The sequence below is a fragment of the Lepidochelys olivacea genome (genome assembly GCF_965140295.1).
Source record: "Lepidochelys olivacea isolate rLepOli2 genome assembly, chromosome: 24".
Lineage (NCBI taxonomy): Eukaryota > Metazoa > Chordata > Testudines > Cheloniidae > Lepidochelys > Lepidochelys olivacea.
The window spans coordinates 7463936-7482822 of NC_140434.1; the positions used below are offsets into that span (position 1 = coordinate 7463936).

Genomic DNA, 18887 nt, shown 5'->3' on the forward strand with positions numbered 1-18887 from the left:
CCACCCCCCTGTTCCTGAAGTGCCTTTCGCAGACAACAGCGGCCAGGCCTGCCTGCCTTCCTCTCTCTCGGTCTCAAAGCCGGCTCTCTTTGCTCCCATTCTAGGGCCTGATCCTTCCAGGCGCTTCCAGCCTCCACCAACTCCCATTGAGACCCCCCCACACCTTGCAGGATGCGTCAGGTCCACAGCCAGACCATTGGGATCACCTCATCTGACCCCTTGCATGGCACAGGCCAGAGACCTGCCCCTAGATAATTCCTGGAGCAGATCTTTTAGAAAAACATCCAATCTTGATTTTAAAATGGTCACTGATGGAGAATCCACCATGACCCTTCGTAAGTTGTTCCAATGGTTAGAACCCCTTGTTAAAAAGGTTTCAGAGTAGCAGCCGTGTTAGTCTGTATTCACAAAAAGAAAAGGAGGACTTGTGGCACCTTACGAAAGCTCATGCTCAAATAAATTTGTTAGTCTCTAAGGTGCCACAAGTCCTCCTTTTCTTGTTGTTAAAAAGTTACTCCTTATGTCCAGTTTGAATTTGTCCAGCTTCAACTTCCATGCCATTGGTTCATGTTAGATCTTTCTCTGCTGGATCAAAGAGCCCATTATTAAATATTTGTTCCCCATGTAGGTACTTACAGACTGTGATCAGATCACCCCTTTATCTTCTCTTTGTTACGCCAAATAGATTTAGCTCCTTGAGTCTCTCACTATAAGGCAGATTTTCTAGTCCTTTAAATCATTCTCGTGACTCTTCTGTGACCCCTCCCCAATTTATCAACATCCTTCTTGAATTGTGGACACCAGGACTGGATGCAGGATCCCAGCAGCGGTCACACCAGTGCCTAATACAGAGGTAGAATAACCTCTCTACTCCTACTCAAGATTCCTGTTTACACAGCCCAGGATCGCATTCGCTCTTTTCACCACAGAGTTGCACTGGGGGCTCATGTTCAGCTGATTATCCACCACAACCCCCTAATCTTTTTCAGAGTCCTTGCTTGTCAGGACAGAGTCCCCCATCATGTAAGCGTGGCTGAATTCTTTGTTCCTAGATGTGTATATTTACATGTAGCTATATTCAAACGTATGTTTGCTTGTACATAGCTCACCAAGTGATCCAAATCGCTCCATATCAGCGAGATGTTCTCTTAGTTATTTCTCTTCACTCGCCCAGTTTTTCATCTGCAAACTTTAGCAGTGATGATTTCATGTTCTCTTCCAGGCCATGAATCAAAGTGTTGAACAGTGTACGGCCAAGAACCGATCCCTGTGGGATCCTCCTAGAATTGCACCCAGTCAATAATGAGTCCCTGTTTACAATTTCATTTGGAGACCTATTAGTTAGCCAGCTTTTAATTCATTTAATGTGTGCCATGTTCATTTGATATCATTCCAACTTTTTAATCAAAATGTCATGTAGTACAAGTCAAATGCCTTATACATGTCTAAGTCTATGACATGAACATTATTACCTTCATCACTCAAACTTGTAATCTCACAAAAAAATTGGCATTAATTATATTACCCTCCTTATTATTAATCAAGTTCCATCTCAGCAGCTCCATTATCTTGTCCTGGAACAATGTCACCCTGACAGGCCTATAATTATCCAGGTCATCCTGTTTACCCTTTTTAAATATTGGCACATCATTAGCTTTCTTCCAGGCTCTGGAAATTTCCCCATGTCCCAAGACTTATTGAAAATCAACATTAACAGTCCAGCAAGCTCCTCATCCAGCTCTTTTTAAACTCTTGGATGTAAATTATCCAGACTTGCTGATTTCAAAATGTCTAACTTTAGTAGCTGCTGTTTAACATCCTACTGAGATCCTAGTGAAACACCAATGGGAGCCCTCCCTAGACATTCCCTGGCTGTTGCTACTCCCTACCTGGAAACGTGGGGGCATCGGGGCAGAGGGATTAGAACTCAGATCTTCCTGCTCCCAAAGCCCAACCCCCCCGAGCTACGGGACAGGGCCAATGACACATAGTGGAAGATCTCTGATTTCCTCCAGCAGAGGGCCATGGTGCAACCACACGTCTAGCTAGTAAAAATTCATTAAAAAACTCACCCTTCTCTAGGAACTTTTCAGGCACGGATCTCAATGCACTTTATAGATACTCATTAATTAAGACACAAAGATATACGTTATTAATCCCCTTTTGTGGCTGGGAAGAAGCTATGGAGCGGAGAAGTGACTTGACAAAGGTCACACGACAAAGTCAGGAACGGAAGAATCCAGGAGTCCTGGCCTTAACCACTAGAGAACACGCTCTCCCAGAGCCGGGAGTAGAACCCAGGCATCCTGCCTCCCAGTCTCCTCTGAGCGCTTGACATTATCCTTCTCCAAAGCAGCTATTGAGTGCTGTTGAGCTCTTTTGAAAAAAAAAAAAAAACAGGCCCCAGGTGATTCGTCCATGCAACCCGAACAGCAGACAGATGCCCACAGCAACCATCTCTGCAGATCAGGGCTGTGTTTACAAGCCGAACGGCTGGACGAAAACAGCCCCGAATGAGACAGGTCAGCTCTCCCGTCACCCAGCGTGCGCTTCCTACCTGAGAGCCGACGCAGCTGTCTCAGAGGCCCAAGACTGTGAACGGTCAGACGCATGCACCTTGTATTCCCGACAATCCCTCTGATGGAGGGCTGACCAGTGGGCACAACCCCCGGCTAACCAAGCAGAACTAAGGGTGACAACACAACACACCACAACAACACGGGGGTGGGGGGTGCCGATGCTGCTGCTGAACGGGGACCGGGCCCCTTTAAGGAGCCCCCCGAAGTGATAGCCCTTGTATCGATTTGCAGCCGGGGCCGGTGACCTCTGTCAAACCACAGGGGTTAAAGGTCAGCAATCCCTTCTGCTCCCCTCCAGGCCAAAGGAGGAGGCTGCCTGGGCTCGTGTGGATGAGGCCAGGGAAACAACATAGAGGAGAACGGGGACGGAGAGCTGGGGGCGGGATGGGACAGTAGGGAATACAATGAAAACACACACACACACACCCCGTTCCAGCAGCACATCCTGTTATTGGTGGTGGGGGGAGGTCAGCGCTAACGGGGAGGTTACCCCCCAATCCTACCAGCAGAGGGAACCAACTGAGACGCCCCACAGCAGGTGCTAGTGAGGGATGCCGAAGTTTTTCAAGCACTCGGCACCCACAATGTGGGACTTCCTGAAGTTCTCCGCTCCCAGAGCGTCCCTGGGCATCTGGCCCCGGCTGTGGGTGTTGGAAATCTGGCCCAGGGGGACGTCAGATGCGCTCAGGCAAGAGAAGCATGCAGTGTTAGGATCACGTTTGCTATCATTCTCGGCCCCATGGCAAAACTCCCATGGACTACAATGCAGCCAGGATATCACCCCAGGTGAATTCAGTCACTGCCAGTCTTGCCTGTGTCACCTGATGTCGCCACTTCCCATAGGCTGTCTCGGCACAGATTATTATTCTGGGGTGTATTACGGTAGCACCTTGTCACCGCGCCCAAGATCAGGGCCCCACTGGGCCAGGCGCTGCACAGACACAGAGGTAGTCCCTGCCCTGAAGAGGTCGTGGTCCAAGACAAGACAGCAACTTGTGTCTGGGGACAGCTCATTGCAACAAAAACAGGTCTGTTCTCAGGGCTGCAGGCTGGGAACCTGCCGTGGTATTTAACTGCATCACAACAGAGGGGAGGGGAGGGTCGAGTCGGGGGGCGAAGACTCCCATTCACTAAGCAGGAAGTAAGGGAGGGGCGGAGCATGGCTCCAACCCATAATACTCTGAGTAACCCGCTTCCTCAGACCACTTTGCCTCTTCTAGCCAAGCATCCTGATGGGCTAAGCTTTCCCACCCCCCTGACCGGGTGGTACAATATCACTGTTGTCGTGCTATAGATAGGGAACCCAGGGGCCCAGAGAGTGGAAAGGACCTGCCGAGGTCACCCAGGGAGCTGGGAATAGATCCCAGGAATCCTGCTCACCTATTACCTATCTCCTCTGCATTTCTGAGGAGCTTTAGGGGATCTAGCCTCAGAGGTCAACTTCAGGAGGAATTCTCTGGCTTGGGCGGGGCCGGATTTCCAATTAAGCACAGTATTCTAGGGGCGCCTTACCTCTCTAAAAGTGTGTGCAACACAAAGATCAGCTGTAGGCGGGGGGGGTGTGTGTGTGTGCTGAAGGCGCTGTGGATAGGGGTGCGTAAGGTGAAAATCCGGCCCTGGGCCTGTGCTCTGCACATCAGACTACTGTATTTATCCCCAAAATCAGATCGGGGCCCTATCGCTCTAGTTCTGCATGGATGCAAAGCGAGAGACAGTCCTTACCCTGTAGGGGCTCACAATCTAGAGCGTGGGAAAGGAAACAGAGGCACAGAGAGGGAAGTGACTTCCCCAAAGTCATCTAGCAGGCTGGCGGCAAAGAGAGGAACAGAACCCAAGTCTCCTGGCTCCTATTCCAGTGCTTTAGTCACTAGACTGCACTTCCTTTCTATCTGAGGTTCACCCAGGGCTGTTTTTAAAAGGGCCTGGCAGAGGGACGGCTACTAGCCAGTCCCTTCTGGCTTCTCCTGTCCCCGGAGCAGATTTACCGTGAAACAAACTGTGCGGTGGCACAGGGCCCATAACGACAGGACAAATATCTGACAACCTCGAGTCCCGGCCAGTGACACCGCAGGGCTCAGGCAGGCAGGCTGCCTGCATGCCGTGGCCGCTGGCCCCATACCACTCCCGGAAGCAGCCGGCTGCTGGCACGTCTCTGCGCGCCCCTGGCGGGGGCGGGGAGACAGCTCCGCGTCCTGCCCCTGCCCCGGGCAGCGCACGGAGACCTGCTGCCCCACTCCCCCCAAGGGGCGTGCAGAGACGTGCCAGCCGCAGGGCTAAGGCGGCTCCATGCCCCCTCTGCCTCCCTCCTGCCAGCCTGTCCCTGCAGCCCCAAGGTGGGTGTGTCTCCATGTGCTGCCCCCGCCCCGAGCACCAACTCCACAGCTCCCATTGGCCGGGACCTGTGGCCAATGGGGGCTGCGGGGGTGGCACCTGCGGGTTGTGGTGTGTGGAGCCCCCCCCCGCCTAGGAACCACTGCCGGAGGGGTGTGTGTGTCAGTCGCTTTGGGAGCCGCACCGCCCGAGGTAAGCGCTGCCCCCCCCCGATCCCCTCCTGCACCCCACCCCCCTGCCCCAGCCTTTGAAAAATCTGACCTGAAGCGCTTTGGAAAAATCTGGTCCATACTGTGCAAAAGTCACGAGCAACCAAAGTATCAAGGGCATTTCCTGTCTCCCACACCTATGTGCATGCTACACAGACATCAAGCCAGACAGAGCACCTGCTCAGTACATCCCGGCAGGGATATGGGACAGGATGATCCGACAGGCGTTTCCCAGCTCTGGCTCCTGTGGTTTAGATGCATCATTGCAGGTGAGAGCTGTGCAATAACTTCCACCACACAGCTCTGCACTCATATATTGTGTGTCTTTGACTCCTTGCCCCTGCATGTACCCTCTCTTGCATCCCCGCTTTTAACATTGCAAATCTCTCAGCAGCTTCCAGAGCAGCCGTTTAAAAAGTCACCTGCCAGAAAAAAATATTGCCCTTTTCCAAATGTGGAAATTCTCCTCACAATGACCCTGGCTGCGGATGGGTCAGATTCTAGCATACGTGAGGCATTGTACTGACACAGGTGTGTTCTAGCACAGGGAAAGGTCCAGTTTCCCAATGGAAGCGCCAACAGGCCCAGCGATATTTGGCTTATGGTGCTCAAGAAACTTAGGTGGAAAGATGAGGAAAAAATAGTGCCAAGAGCCACTTTAAAAAAAATAAGTCTCTAACCACCTTTCTGCAAAATCCATGGCAAATCCATGGCGGCAGATTGAAAATTTTATCAGAGTGTACTCAGGATTGTAATGATCTGTTTACGTGCAGTATATTATTCAGTCACTAGATGGCTCCATGTGCTGTGTAGAGTGTAGTCCCTGGTAAACAAATGTAACAGAGCTGGAACACAAGCTGGGTAGAAACCTGAATTTTTATGTATTTAGTGTGTGCGTGCACCTGTATTTTGTAGGTCTTTTCTTTAATAAGCGCTTCCTGTTAAGGAGATCTGGGATTCTACATATCACAACACAGGTAAAGCACATATCACAGGCCCCAGGAGATGAAACCTGTATGCTCTCCCATCCCATCGTGTATCTTCTGCCTACCCCGTCTCTCTCCGTCACCTGGCTGCGCTTCATTAGAAATTCACAGCCCTGATAGCCAACAAAAGTTTCTTAAAGATTGGCTGATTTTCCCCACTTCCACTCCTGCCCACGTGTTTCCATGGTTACTCCTGATGTATTGAGCTATTGATCAGACAAGCCAACATATTCTGTCCACTCAGGGTTCTGCTGTGCTGGCATATTCTTCTCTCTGACCATAGGCCTAAATCAATATCAGACTCTGTTTATTCGGGATGACTATTCTTCCCCCACTGGCCCCCTCCCCTCTGCTACTTTTCTCCTGCATTGGCTACACCAAAGGTAAAGTTCAAGTGACTATTTGGATCCCAGCTGCCTGTCTTATTGCTCATATGGGAAATCTGCATTGTCTGGAAGCCATTGTGCAATGGGGGAAGGTGATAAAGACCAGGATGTGTTACGACATAATTGTGTTGAACCTCAGTACCAATAGCATGGGAGTGGTTCCATAGCGGAGGCGAGGAATAAAGCTTCCACCTGTTAGAACTACACAAACATTGCGCATGCAGAGATCACTTTGCCCACCGCAGGGATGCGGCCACCTCTGGTGTGGAACTTCACAGTGCACAGCAACGTGAAACAGGGAGCATTTGCCCAGCCCTGAAATGCAGCCACCCCTGGGATGAAATGCAACCGCTGCTTTACAGGGCACAACAATGCCACACGGGAAAGTTCACCCAGCACTGAAATGCAGCCACCCCTGGGATGGAACGCAACCGCTGCTTCACAGCCACACAGTAAGAACCATGTAAGCAGAATACCACAGGCAATTGATACAGCAGGGGGAATTAGGGGGATGCAGAATGTAATGAATCCCATACCCCCTAACTGGGCTCAAATCCCCTTTCCTACAAGAGGCAGGACAGGGGTTATAATCAGCACAAACCATTCAGTCTCCTCTGACCAAGGATGCTTCCGGCAGCACAGCGCCCCCTTGCACCATGCAGGGTGATAGGTCCAGGTGCCCACTCAGAGCAAAGAGCACCCGCTACCGAAATAACCAACATAGATCCCTGCAGCACATGGGCCCAGCCGCTGGCCTGGCCCTGATGAAGCTGTTTTGGACGTGGGAAATCTGAAGGTCGAATCTCAGGGTGCTCTCCTTTGTATATAGTGGCCCTTGCTCCCCCCGTCATCAGACTGCCCCCTCTTCCTCCCCCATGCACCCCGCTTGCCCTCCAAAATAACTCACTCACCATATTGCTAGGAGTCCAGTTCCTTGCTGCCTGCTGGCCTGGCTGATGATGGGACAATGACAGGCAGATGACCAAGCCAGAGAACAGTACAGCTCGGCGGGATATAAACAGGATATCCCCAAGCAGAAGCAGCCTTTTCATCTCGGCTCACGGAAGCCCACACCTAGCACAGCTCCCCCCACCCCCCCGCCAAATTAAAGTAGCTCCTGGATGGTTCATGTGTGACCCAGAGAAACAAGTTGACATTGATTTCCCCCCCATCCCCATCCCTCTTCTTCCTATGGATCAATGCAGCCCCAATCAATACTCGTAGTGGGAGGTTCACCCATCTGGCGTGTGCGTGCACACACATACACACACACAAACTAGCCCATGCAGCTCTGGAGTGCCGGGGTAGGAGCGAGTGAGCTGACGTCGGTTACGTCGCACGTGCTGGGGGAATGCGACGCCCAGGCAGTGCCCCTGGATGCAGTGCAGCCACTAACTTAACAGCTGGGGCTAATACCTTGCTCTTCTACATCATCTGCTTTTCATCAGTAGCTTTACGAACCGGGTCAGTAGCATTATCCGCATTTCACAGATGGGGAAACTGAGGCACAAGAAAGGGAAGTGACTTGCCCAAGATCACCCAGCAGACCAGTGGCAGAGCCAGGAATAGAAGTCAGGCTTGCCCAGTCCAAGCCAATGCTTTATCCCCTGAGCCGCACTGCCTCTCAGACAGCCAGCTCTGGCAGCTGGACAGCCGAAAAGCCCTTGCACCTTGAAGACTTTAAAACTGGGTGCCAATGACTTCCTTGCATGGTCGCTACACAAAAGCAGGATCTCACACGAGTGGCATGAGCTACATTGCTCAGCTTGCTGCAGCCAGGCACTTCTCCTCTCCCCTCCTCCTCCACCCAGGGAGCTGAGCGGGGCCCTATCCTGGTCTCCCTCCTCTCCCCGGGGGCCTGATCCTGCCCCATCAGAAGTCCCAGAACACCCCCTTCCCTTTGTAACGAATTACAGCTGCTCCACACTTTTCAGGGTCAGGGCTGGTCTATCAAGGTACTTCTGGGGCCCCCTGTCCCATACATGGTCCCTCCATTACACTCCCTTCTGGGGTCACTTGGCACTGCAGTCACTCCCCCTCAGCGTTCCCCACACCGTTCAGGGTCGATGTGGTTGCTTAGCCCTGCGGCCCAGCCACTCAATAAACGTAACCATTTCCAGGGTAATGAGCGTCCGGACAAACAGCCGGTTCTTCTCTCCCTCCGGGGATACTCTTCACTCCCCTGGGCTACCTTTAAGTCTTTCCCTGCTCTGTTACAGAGTGTTGACCCCCCCCGGCTGCTTTCCCTGGAGCCCCTCTCACCGTGACCTGCAGCCCCTAGCTCAGGCCCTCGCAGACACCCAGGTGGTTCCCCTGCAGCTGGCTGAGCCCTCTTATAAGGCCCAGGTGTTCCTCAGGCTGCCACCTGACCCCATTACTCCCACCCCCGCAGGCTGGGAGGCTGCTAATTATGGCACAGGCCAGGCGAATTGAACAGGGTCGGGCTGCCCAATGACACTCCCATGACTACGATATCTCAGTGCTAGAGACTTCGGCTCCTAATTCCCACCAAAATCAAGGGGAGCTAGGCTCCTAAACCCCTTTGAGGATCTGGGCCTGAGCAGCTTGCAGCCTGGAAAGTCTCTTGCCCCGCTCCTCAAAGGCGCCTTTTTAGAACTGACCTCGTCCCAGAGAGAAGGGAGTCAGAAAAAGCCACGGCTCATTTGAAATGAGATCAGGTTGATTTTATTTAAAAAGCCAGTTCGAGCCGGTTCCACAACCCAAACTCTCTCCCGGTCAGCTCCCGATGGCCACGGAGATGCTTTTCCAGTTTTATTCATCCGCCCCCAGCCGCGGGCTCCATTTCCAAGCAGTTAATTGAAATTATCCGTATGGATACGAGCGACTACGTGTATTACGGTATCGCCTGGGAGCGCCGGCCAGTCACTGCCCTGGGGCACCTCAGGGTGCTCTGCAGCGTACAAACGCAGAACAAAGAGAGGTTTCAGAGTAGCAGCCGGGTTAGTCTGCATTCGCAAAAATGAAAGGAGTACTTGTGGCACCTTAGAGACTAACCAATTTATTTGAGCATAAGCTTTCGTGAGCTACAGCTCACTTCATCAGAGGCATTCAGTGGAAAATACAGTGGGGAGATTTATATACACAGAGAACATGAAACAATGGGTGTTACCATACACACTGTAACGAGAGTGATCAGGTAAGGTGAGCTATTCCCAAAGAGACAGTCTCTGCCCACATACAGCCTTCTTTTGCCATCAGTTCTGAGGATGTGGGGCTTGATTTGCAGAGGGCAGCTGGAAATCAGAGCCCAAGTTGAGCTCCCCCCTACAAAAAGCAAGTTCACCCCAAATCACTTGGGAAACATTTGGGCCCAAAATCTTCATGTAAATGACCCCCCCGCTGACATCCCGAAAGCCGTAAATCGGACTGATCATCAAAGGGTTATTTTAATTTGTTCCAGATCTCTCTCTCTCTCCCCCTCTCGCTACCCCCGAAATCCATCCAGCAAGTTGTAGCAGCTTAGAAGTTAGGAGCCATCTAGCAACCGCTCTTAATTCCTGTCTTCCCAGTTGCCATGGCTGCAAAGCAATTCCTGTTGTATTGACGTCCTCATTGATCCGTGCTTTGGTGCAGCGCCTGCCTGGACATGAAGCACGGCCATTGTTCTTCAGGACTTGACAGACACCAATCAATACCAGGCTGGATTTTCTACCGTCCCCTGCATGGGTAATGCGAGATGCTTTGCTTTGGGGCTTCTTACATTTTCTGTTCCTTACATAATTTCTCCTCTCTAGTTTTCTCCACCCCTTCCTGTTTTCTTTCTTTTCCTCTCCATCTGCCTACATTGGGGACGGGTGAGCCGGAGGATAGCTGGCATGGGTGGGTGGAAATCTATGAATTCTACCCTCTCCGCCCAGGAGATCTGAAAATAAAGGTTCCCTAAAGCGAAGAAGGGGGATGTTTAACCCCATGGCTGCTGGTTCCTGATGCACAATCCGGTGCAGCCTTTTGGCTGCCCCAGTGTCTGGTCCACGTGCATGGAGCAGCATTGGAAGGCAGATTTTGCCCCAATTCCCTCAGTATTGAAATTAGGGTGACCAGATGTCCCAATTTTATAGGGACAGTCCCGAATTTTGGGTCTTTTTCTTATATAGGCTCCTATTATCCCCCACCCCCATCCCGATTTGTCACGCTTGCTGTCTGGTCACCCTAATTGAAATGGTTAGAAAGTTATGCCAACCATGACCTAGTTGAGGGACACGGATCAATGAAGCATTGTCCAAAGAAGCTGATTTTATTTTACAAGTTAAAAGAAAAATAAAACAAAAAGGACCAGATGTTTATGTAGCAGGTTTCGTGCTACAAGAGTCTGGCTAGGGGAAATGGCCATGGCGGGAGGCCCTGGGCTAAGAGCCAGGAGACCAGGGGTGAGTTCCTTGTTCCGATGCAGAGCTCTTGGGTGAGCTGGGCTGAGTCACTTCATCTCTCTGGTTTTCAGTTTCCCATCTGTAAAATGATAAACTCTGTGTTATCTAATCCGCTTGTGAGCTCTCTGGGGCAGAGACCCTCTCTGTGCAGCACCTGGTCTTGTCTGGTCCCAATCTCAGTTACTCTGTGTCTGTGCAGAGCCTGGCATGATGGAGCCCTGAACTTGGCTGGAGCCAACGGGGCTGCTGTACTGCAAAAGAATGAAGTCCTATATGGAGACAGATCCTCAGCAGCTGGAAGGCAGCGTAAGTGATTTACTCCAGCTGAGACTCTAGTGCTCAGTGCGTAACGCCCCCTTGCGAGCATTTGTTTGGACTTGTGCAGTTACGGATTTTGTTTTAAAACCAAGCCAAAGCAGCCCGGATCCAAACCATCACGGCAGGGAAAACAGGGGTGTTTTTTCTTTCGTTTATGGATTTTTGCAGCCTCAACCCCCATCAACCCTCCCCCCAGCACCCTTACGCTCTCACTGCCCTAAGCCAAGCACATGATTTACAGGGTCATCTCTGAAGGGGAACGGCTGAGCCTTTGGGGCCGGACTGCGCTGCCTTGTTACTCCAGATTTACACCGGTGGAAGTCCATCGGGCCTAGTTTGCCTCCCACTCAAACCAGTTTCACAACCATTGGGGCCTGATTTTCATTTACGCCAAGGCCCCTTTACGCTACCACTGGTGTCAAGCAGCCTTAGTGTAAATGAGAATCAGGCCCAACGATTTGCACAGAGTCGCTGTGGATTTACACTGAGCCCTGCTAGGCCCTAAACCTTTTTGACTTACACACTGCATCATTTCGGGCCCAGTGCCGCAGCCCTGATTCACAGCTGATGGACTGGACCATTATTTCCTAACCAGGGCAACACTTTACACATGGATGGGCCCTTCCCCTGCAGTTTAGATTGGGTGCCTGGGTGTGCTAAAGAGAGGCAGGCTGGAGGATGGGCATTTTTCCCTCCCCTCTTAAAAAAAATCAACAGTTGTACACTCTTTAAGCTCTGTTTGGGGGGTTTTAAGGAACATTTCAGACTGTCCTTGCTAGCCGGGCAAGGGAGAGACACACACAGGGTTTTAGCAGCTCCCGGCTGCATGGATTCTGTTTAAGTTCCTTACCTGGCCCCCATCACTGGAGTAGCTGAGAATGGATTTATCTTCACAGCCCCATGGAGGCAGGGCAGGGCTATTATCCCCATTGTACAGATGGGAAACAGACATAGAGCAGCTAAGGCCAGGTCTACACTAGGGGCATTTCGCTGGTGGGGCTACGCCACTGTAGTGCTCCTAGTGTGGACGCAGCTTAGCACAGCAAAGCTGTATGTTAACTTATATATATATAAAACTTATAACTTATATGTTAAGTATAGCTTAGTCCAGCCCCTACCCCAAGCAAAACAAGCAACACCAGTAACGGCATGCGGCGTATCTGGGTCTACACTAGGGCTGCTGTTGGCACAGGTGCGCTGGTGAGGGATCGCACCCTGATCCACCAGCTGACCTGGCAGCAATCCTTCCTCAAGGTTGAACTCCCATTGATTTCAGAGAGTTGTAGAGCCTGATCCATGACCAAAGGCAGAATTTACCCAGTTAAAGCTCCCCGCTCTGCTGCAGCCCCCCCCATGGCAACCTAGGGCCGGTCACTTCCCCTCTCTGGGCCTCAGTTTCCCACCTGTAAATGGAGAGAACAAGCCGTCCTGCGTCTGTCCGATCTGTTTAGACTGAAAGCTGTTTGGGGCAGGGATTGTGTCAGTACAGGGCCCAGCACAATGGGACCCTGATCTCAGCTGGGGGGGCCCCTCTGGCCGCTACCATAATACACCTAATCAGGCGACAAACAAGCCAGTGAGGAAGGCTGACTATTAGCCTCAGGAGAGGGGTCCGCATGGACAGACCTTCCCCTCTCGAGCGCGGAGCCCTGCTGCCAGACCCCTCGCTGGGTGTGCAGTTCTCATTTCCCTGGCTAGACGGGGTGAGCATGGGACGGTTTGAGGAAATCAAAGTGCCCTCCCAGACTCCAGCCTCTTGGGAACTGCGGCAGGGAGCTTATGCTAACTGCCCACCACTGGCTCCTCATGTGCTCCCTTTGTCTAGGGGTGTGTCTGCACTTAGATCTGGGTGCGCCTGATACATAGGACAAGCCGGGATTCTGGCAGGCAGCACTCAGCCCCGGGCTGGGCACTGCCAGCTGCCTCCATCAAGGCATCTCGCATACGAAGGGCAGCTGAGATTACACAGGGGATTTTGCCATTGTGCTCCAGGGTAGAAGCTGAACAAACACCAGCTGGAGGATGAGTCCTTCCCCCTTTCACGGTATGGGGGTCAAACAGGGCTGTTTCTTAGCAGCTCAGCAAGCCAGGGCTGGTCCCTGGAGGAGATTTGCCTTTTGCACCTGAATTTCAGCTTCCATTCGTATATATAAATATATATATTTCCAGCCCTCCTGATTCCAAAGGAAACCTTCTCAATGTGCCTGGTGCAGCCGTGTCTGCCGGAGTCTGCAGAGAGCCTGAAGCAAAAGCTTCGAGGCCGGTGAACGGCCCCATTGGGGTGTGTAAGCTCTGCAGTGCAATGGTGACAATTGCTATGTTTATAGTAACTATTTCACTGCCAATCAAAGCATGCACTTAAGAGGAGGAAAGATCTTATTAAGAAGCTCTCCACAACCTACTAGGGCCCCAGGACAAGGGAGCGCATGGTTTGGGGGCGGAGTATCACTGTTCTCCCCCAGTTTGAGCTCTGGAGAGCGGGGAAGGGTTATACCTCCCTCGAGCCTGGTTTCAATAGTTGCTTCGCCTGGCCCTGTTGCAGCACCGCCTCCCCGCACCCGGTGTGTGTAATGCTACAGATCACTGCTATAGCCCCTTCCAGATGAGGCACTCCGAGGGCTTTATGAACTTTCAGCCCTCTCCCCAGCCCAGCATCTCCGTGATATGTCTGTATAATCATCCCCCCCCCCACTTTACAGGTGCAGAAACTGAAGCACAGAGAGGTGGAGTGACTTCCTCTGGGTCACACAGAGAATGGGACCTAGAAGTCCTGACTCCCAGTCTACTGCTCTAATTGCTAGATCACATTCCCTTCCCAGAGCTGGGGATAGCACCTAAGTCTTGACAGCCAGCTCCCCTGCTCCAACCACGAACCCTCCCAGAGCTGGGAAAAGAACCCAGGAGTTCTGATTCTCAGCCCTCCCCCACCCCACAATCTAACCATTAGACCACATTCCTCTCCTATAGCAGGGATGCGAAACACGAGTCCCCTGACTCACCAGCCCATCTGTTCTAATTACCCTTCCATACTTAAATTAAACTCGGGCATGCTGACTCCCAGGCCCGGTCAATAACCATTTGGCTGAACTCCTGCCAGAGACTAACGCACCTGGGGAAGGGCCCAGTCCTGGAAAGAGACACTCATCTGTATTTCAGCGGGGTACTGCCTGTCTCTGGAGGAGGAAACAGCTGGTTCTTGCCCTGCTGGGCAGGTAAGGTGTGAGCAGACAGTGAGTCCTCATCAAGCCTGACCCCTCTGACCTCCCAGAGCCCAGGCCTCCGAAAAGGGAGGGAGCCCAGGCCCAGCGGAGGGTGGCTCACGCCCACATGGGGCTCAGCTACCATAACAAGGGACGTTGTCATTTGTCTGGTCTGATCTTGGAAGATGTACTCAGCTTTCCCTGCCGGCTTCTGATATTTGTGGCTGCACTGGCTTGCCGGGCTGACGGGAGCTGTCAGCACTCATGCTGCTAATCAAAGCAGAAGGGCCCAGGCTGGAGCAGCATGAGCTAAAATCATCACCCACTAGCCTTTTAACTTGGGACTAAGTTGCAATTAGCGCTTCCTCCTGCAATCAGGGGCGAGTGGTGTGTGCGGCTGGAAATGGGATGGGGAGGGAATTTGTTCATGGCTTGTATTCATCCACTTTGCCGTGGGCTGTGATTCCAGCTCTGCCACTGATTGTCTGGCCTTGGGCAAGTCACTTTCACCTCTCTGTGAAATGGGGATGATACTTATCCACCTGGGGGGAGGGGGGGGAAGCAGCTTATTATGTGTGCCTAGAGGCCCCACCTGAGATCAGGACCCTACTGTGGCTACCTTAATATGACTAATAATGCTCATGCCAAAATGGGGCCCTGATCTCAGCTGGGGACTTTAGGTGCCACCATAATACTATTAACAATGCACACGCACCTAGAGCCCCCCAGATGAGATCAGAGCCCCATTATGGTATGTAAGTAATTAGTAGTACGACAGTAGCATTTCACGGCCCCACTGAGCTACATGCGAGAAGGTGCTTATGGAAGACAGGCAGTGTGGTCTACTGGGTCGGGCACTGGATTAGGATCCAGAAGACCTGGCTTCTATTCCCTTCTCTGCTACTGTCCTGCTAGGAGACCTTGGGCAAGTCACCTCCCCTCTCCGTGCCTCAGTTTCCCCTCCAGTCTTTTGTCTATTCAGACTATGAGCTCTTTGGGGCAGGGACTGTCTCTCACTTGTGTCAGTGCAGAACCAGGCATGAAGGGCCCTGATCTCAGTTTGGGTCCCCTAGGTGCTACCCTAGGATGCATCACAGTCAACTGATGGATAATTCAGACTACTGGAGAATCTGAGACTCCTGATAGCTGAGGGTGGGCAGGGAAAATCAAGGTGAAATAAGCTGAACACAGTCTTCACTGCTGCACTAGCCCCAACCAAGATTGGAGCTAGTTGCTGCACAGACAGATCGGGCATGCACACACAGCCCGCGAGCCTCCCCCCTGGGCCGACAGACTCGGGCTTGTGGCTCTCCGGCGAGCTGTGTACCCAGCACTTTGAAGTCACAGCTCCGGCTGGAGCTCAAGCTGTGAAGCCCTCCATCCCCTCATGCTGCAGAGCCCCATCTGCACAGCTAATTATAGCATGAGCCCCAGGCCATCAGCCTAAGCTGGGAGGCTCTCTGGCTCCATGGGCTGGGTCAGCAGACCCATAGCACCAGGCAGTGCCTGGCCTGAAGAGCTCACAGGCTAAACAGACAAGGGGTGGGAGTGGGAATGGAGCCCCAGCCAAGGGAAGTGACTCGACCAAGGCCACCCAGCAGGTCAGGGGCAAAGCCAGGAATAGAACCCAGGTCTCCTAATGTCTAATCCAGGGCCGTATCCAACAGGCCACACTGCCTCGCCACACGGGGAGCAGGAGAAACCAGGGGCTTCTGCAATGCATTATGGGGGGATGCTCCCTACCTGAGATTCCACTGATGAGTCACTGCTTGCTTCCCCCAGCTAAGGAATCCAAACGGAAAGAGAGAGACAGAAACCAGCTGATAGCCTGAGGGAGCCCCTCACCCTAAGAGCCAGGAGCACCCACGCACCGCTACAGGGGGTGGGAACCCAACAGCATTTCCAGCCCTGGAAATAACCCTACTAATGCTGATAACCAGACATTAACCAGCTCAATGCAGGAAACCGGGCGTATTCTCCACCCTCTCCGTGTTTTGTTCTGAAGGTTTTAGGCTACAGGTATCATCTTCAGGCAAAGCCTTTCCTTTCCTGCCAGCAGAGCTCCAGGTCATGTGTAGCGACAGGGCCTGTGGCTTTCCTCTGATTCTCAGCCGTGGCAGATGGCTCAAAACAAGACCAAAAAAATGCACCTTTAGTTAAATTCCTCCCCCCAAGAAGAGATCAAGCAACAAAGAGCACACTCCCCATCCATCTTCCCCTGTGTGATTCAGCCTCTGGGCTAGATCCTGCTCATTTACACTGGTATAAATGTGGAATAACTGCAGTGGGGTCAACTGCAGATTTGCACAGACAGATTTGCCCCCTGCACTAAGGTGAGTAGAGGTGAAATCTGAGTCTCGTGGCCCCTGAATTTGCCCTCCTCACCCGAGTGTCCCAGGGTGTAAAAGGACATTAAGAGCCATTGGAAGCTGTGAGGGGCATATCCACAGCTGGTGTAAATCAGTGCAGTTACAACAAAGTCAAGGAAACGCTGCGGATTTACAATAGCCACCAGCTGAGGATCTGCCTCTTCATACCAAACCCCAGCCTCCTCTTCCTCATCATCGGGATGCCAGCTGATTGGAGTAGCCAGAGCAGGGCAGGGAGTACACTGAAGCACTGGTAATTGACTGGCTGCTGTCATTTGTCAAGGCCTAAACCCAGCTCCTCTCAGCCTGGCTTCTATCCACACTGCGGGGTAAACCCCACTGGGTCCTCTGGAGCGGCTCCCAGCTGCCAGCCATGTAAGTGCAAGAAGCAGCAGGCCCTAGGGCAGGAAAATTCAGACTCAGAAGGTTAGTTTATGGTTCAAGAGGGAGGTGGAGAAAGCCAGTTTCTGGCCCAGGCACCTGTGACAGGGAATCATGCTCCAGTTTCTGATTCTTCTCGCTAACACCAGGGAAACTCAGTGGATTTCAGTTCAATGGGTCATCTCCCCCACCGGCATGAACTGGCCATAGCGCTATTGAGTCAATGGGCCAGATCCCCAAGCTGGTGTAAATCAGCACAGCACCACTGGAGTCCAGTCACTTCTTTACACCACTGTCGCTGAGATCAGACTCTGCCCTGGCTGAGTCTGGGGAAAATGATTTTTAAAATCAGAATAATAATAATAAAATCCCATGATTGTATCCACTGCTCCTCTCAGTAACAAACAGGTATTTTATTCAAGTCGTGCATTAGAAATCTGGAACGCCAGCTTACTAGCAGGGTTCTGTGCATAATGTTACAGATTTTTAGTGGCTGTCTTGAGCAGGCCTAAGTGCTAACAGGGACATTACACGAATTCACATGGCTCAGGGCACTTGCAGGCCTTGAAAGCGAGAGGTTGCCAGTGTAGTTGCAGTTTTCAACTCACCCCCGTCCCCACTAACTTGTCACCAGCACGTATTACATAGGGGGGAGGATGACGATAGAAGGATCTGGGCTGAGACCTGACCAATTAACTGCACAATAAGCCACTGAGGGGGAGGGGTAGCTCAGTGGTTTGAGCGTTGGCCTGCTAAACCCAGGGTTGTGAGGTCAATCCTTGAGGAGGCCATTTAGGGATCTGGGGCAAAAACTGGGGATTGGTCCTGCTTTGAGCAGGGGGTTGGACTAGGTGACCTCCTGAGGTCCCTTCCAACCCTGATAGTCTAGGATTCTATGACTGAACATAGCTGCAGCCGCAACTATCTGAGTATAGGTTTGCTGTGCTGTCATCTGAGCCTGATCCTAGGATCAGGACGCCTGGGTTCTATCGTGCCATGGGGTCGGTGTGGGATCCTGGTCGATGCATTTCACCTCTATCTAAGGTACTTATCTGACCCTCCTCACCGTAGCCTCTGAGCACCTCAGTGTCTTTGATGTATTTCTTCTCACAACAGGCAGGGCAAGGCTATTGTCCCCATTGTACGGATGAGGAAACTGAGGCATGGGGCAACAGCGTGATTTGCGCACGATCACACAGGGAGTCCGTGACAGAGCAAGGAAGTGAAGCGTGGTCTCCCCAGCCCCAGCTGAGCACCCTAACCGCTGCTTCTTCTTGGGTCCTTGTCACAAACTAGATGTTTTTCCAGAACCGTGCACAAGCAACGGCTCTTTCCATCGCTGCGGCAAGCGACTCCTTCGTACAGGTCTCGCCATGGAGTCAGCAAATGAGCAGGCGGTCTGGCCTTCCCTGCACTCGCATGCGTTTGTGGCATTAGACCTTAACCCCTGGGCCCTCTTTGCCATGCAGGTCACTTTCTCCATCCATAGCCCCAGGAGTGCAGTGTTGACTCACAAGTGCTTTGAGATCTATGGGTGAACAAGCCCTCGGCCAATATTAAAATGTGGATGCCTGGAGCCAGACCTCTACATAAACCGGCCACCGCTCCCACTGACAAAACGGGCACCTCTGATCACCCTCAGCAGGTGCCTCATTTTATGCAAATGTTTTCCCAGACCTCCAGTAATTAGACCAAAACACTCATTAAACTTTGTCTCTGCCCAGTTCTCCCCCAACCTAA

The 18887-nt window shown here is 52.1% G+C and overlaps 1 protein-coding gene across 1 annotated transcript in view; it reads right to left on the bottom strand.

The window, feature by feature from the left end:
• Window positions 1–9490: 9490 nt before the first annotated feature.
• GOLPH3L (golgi phosphoprotein 3 like) overlaps window positions 9491–18887 on the bottom strand; it is a 39537-nt gene continuing 30140 nt past the window's right edge. Inside the window, exon 6 of the transcript XR_014709394.1 lies at window positions 9491–10958. The gene's annotated coding sequence lies outside the window, so the exon portion shown is untranslated. The remainder of the gene's footprint in view (window positions 10959–18887) is intronic.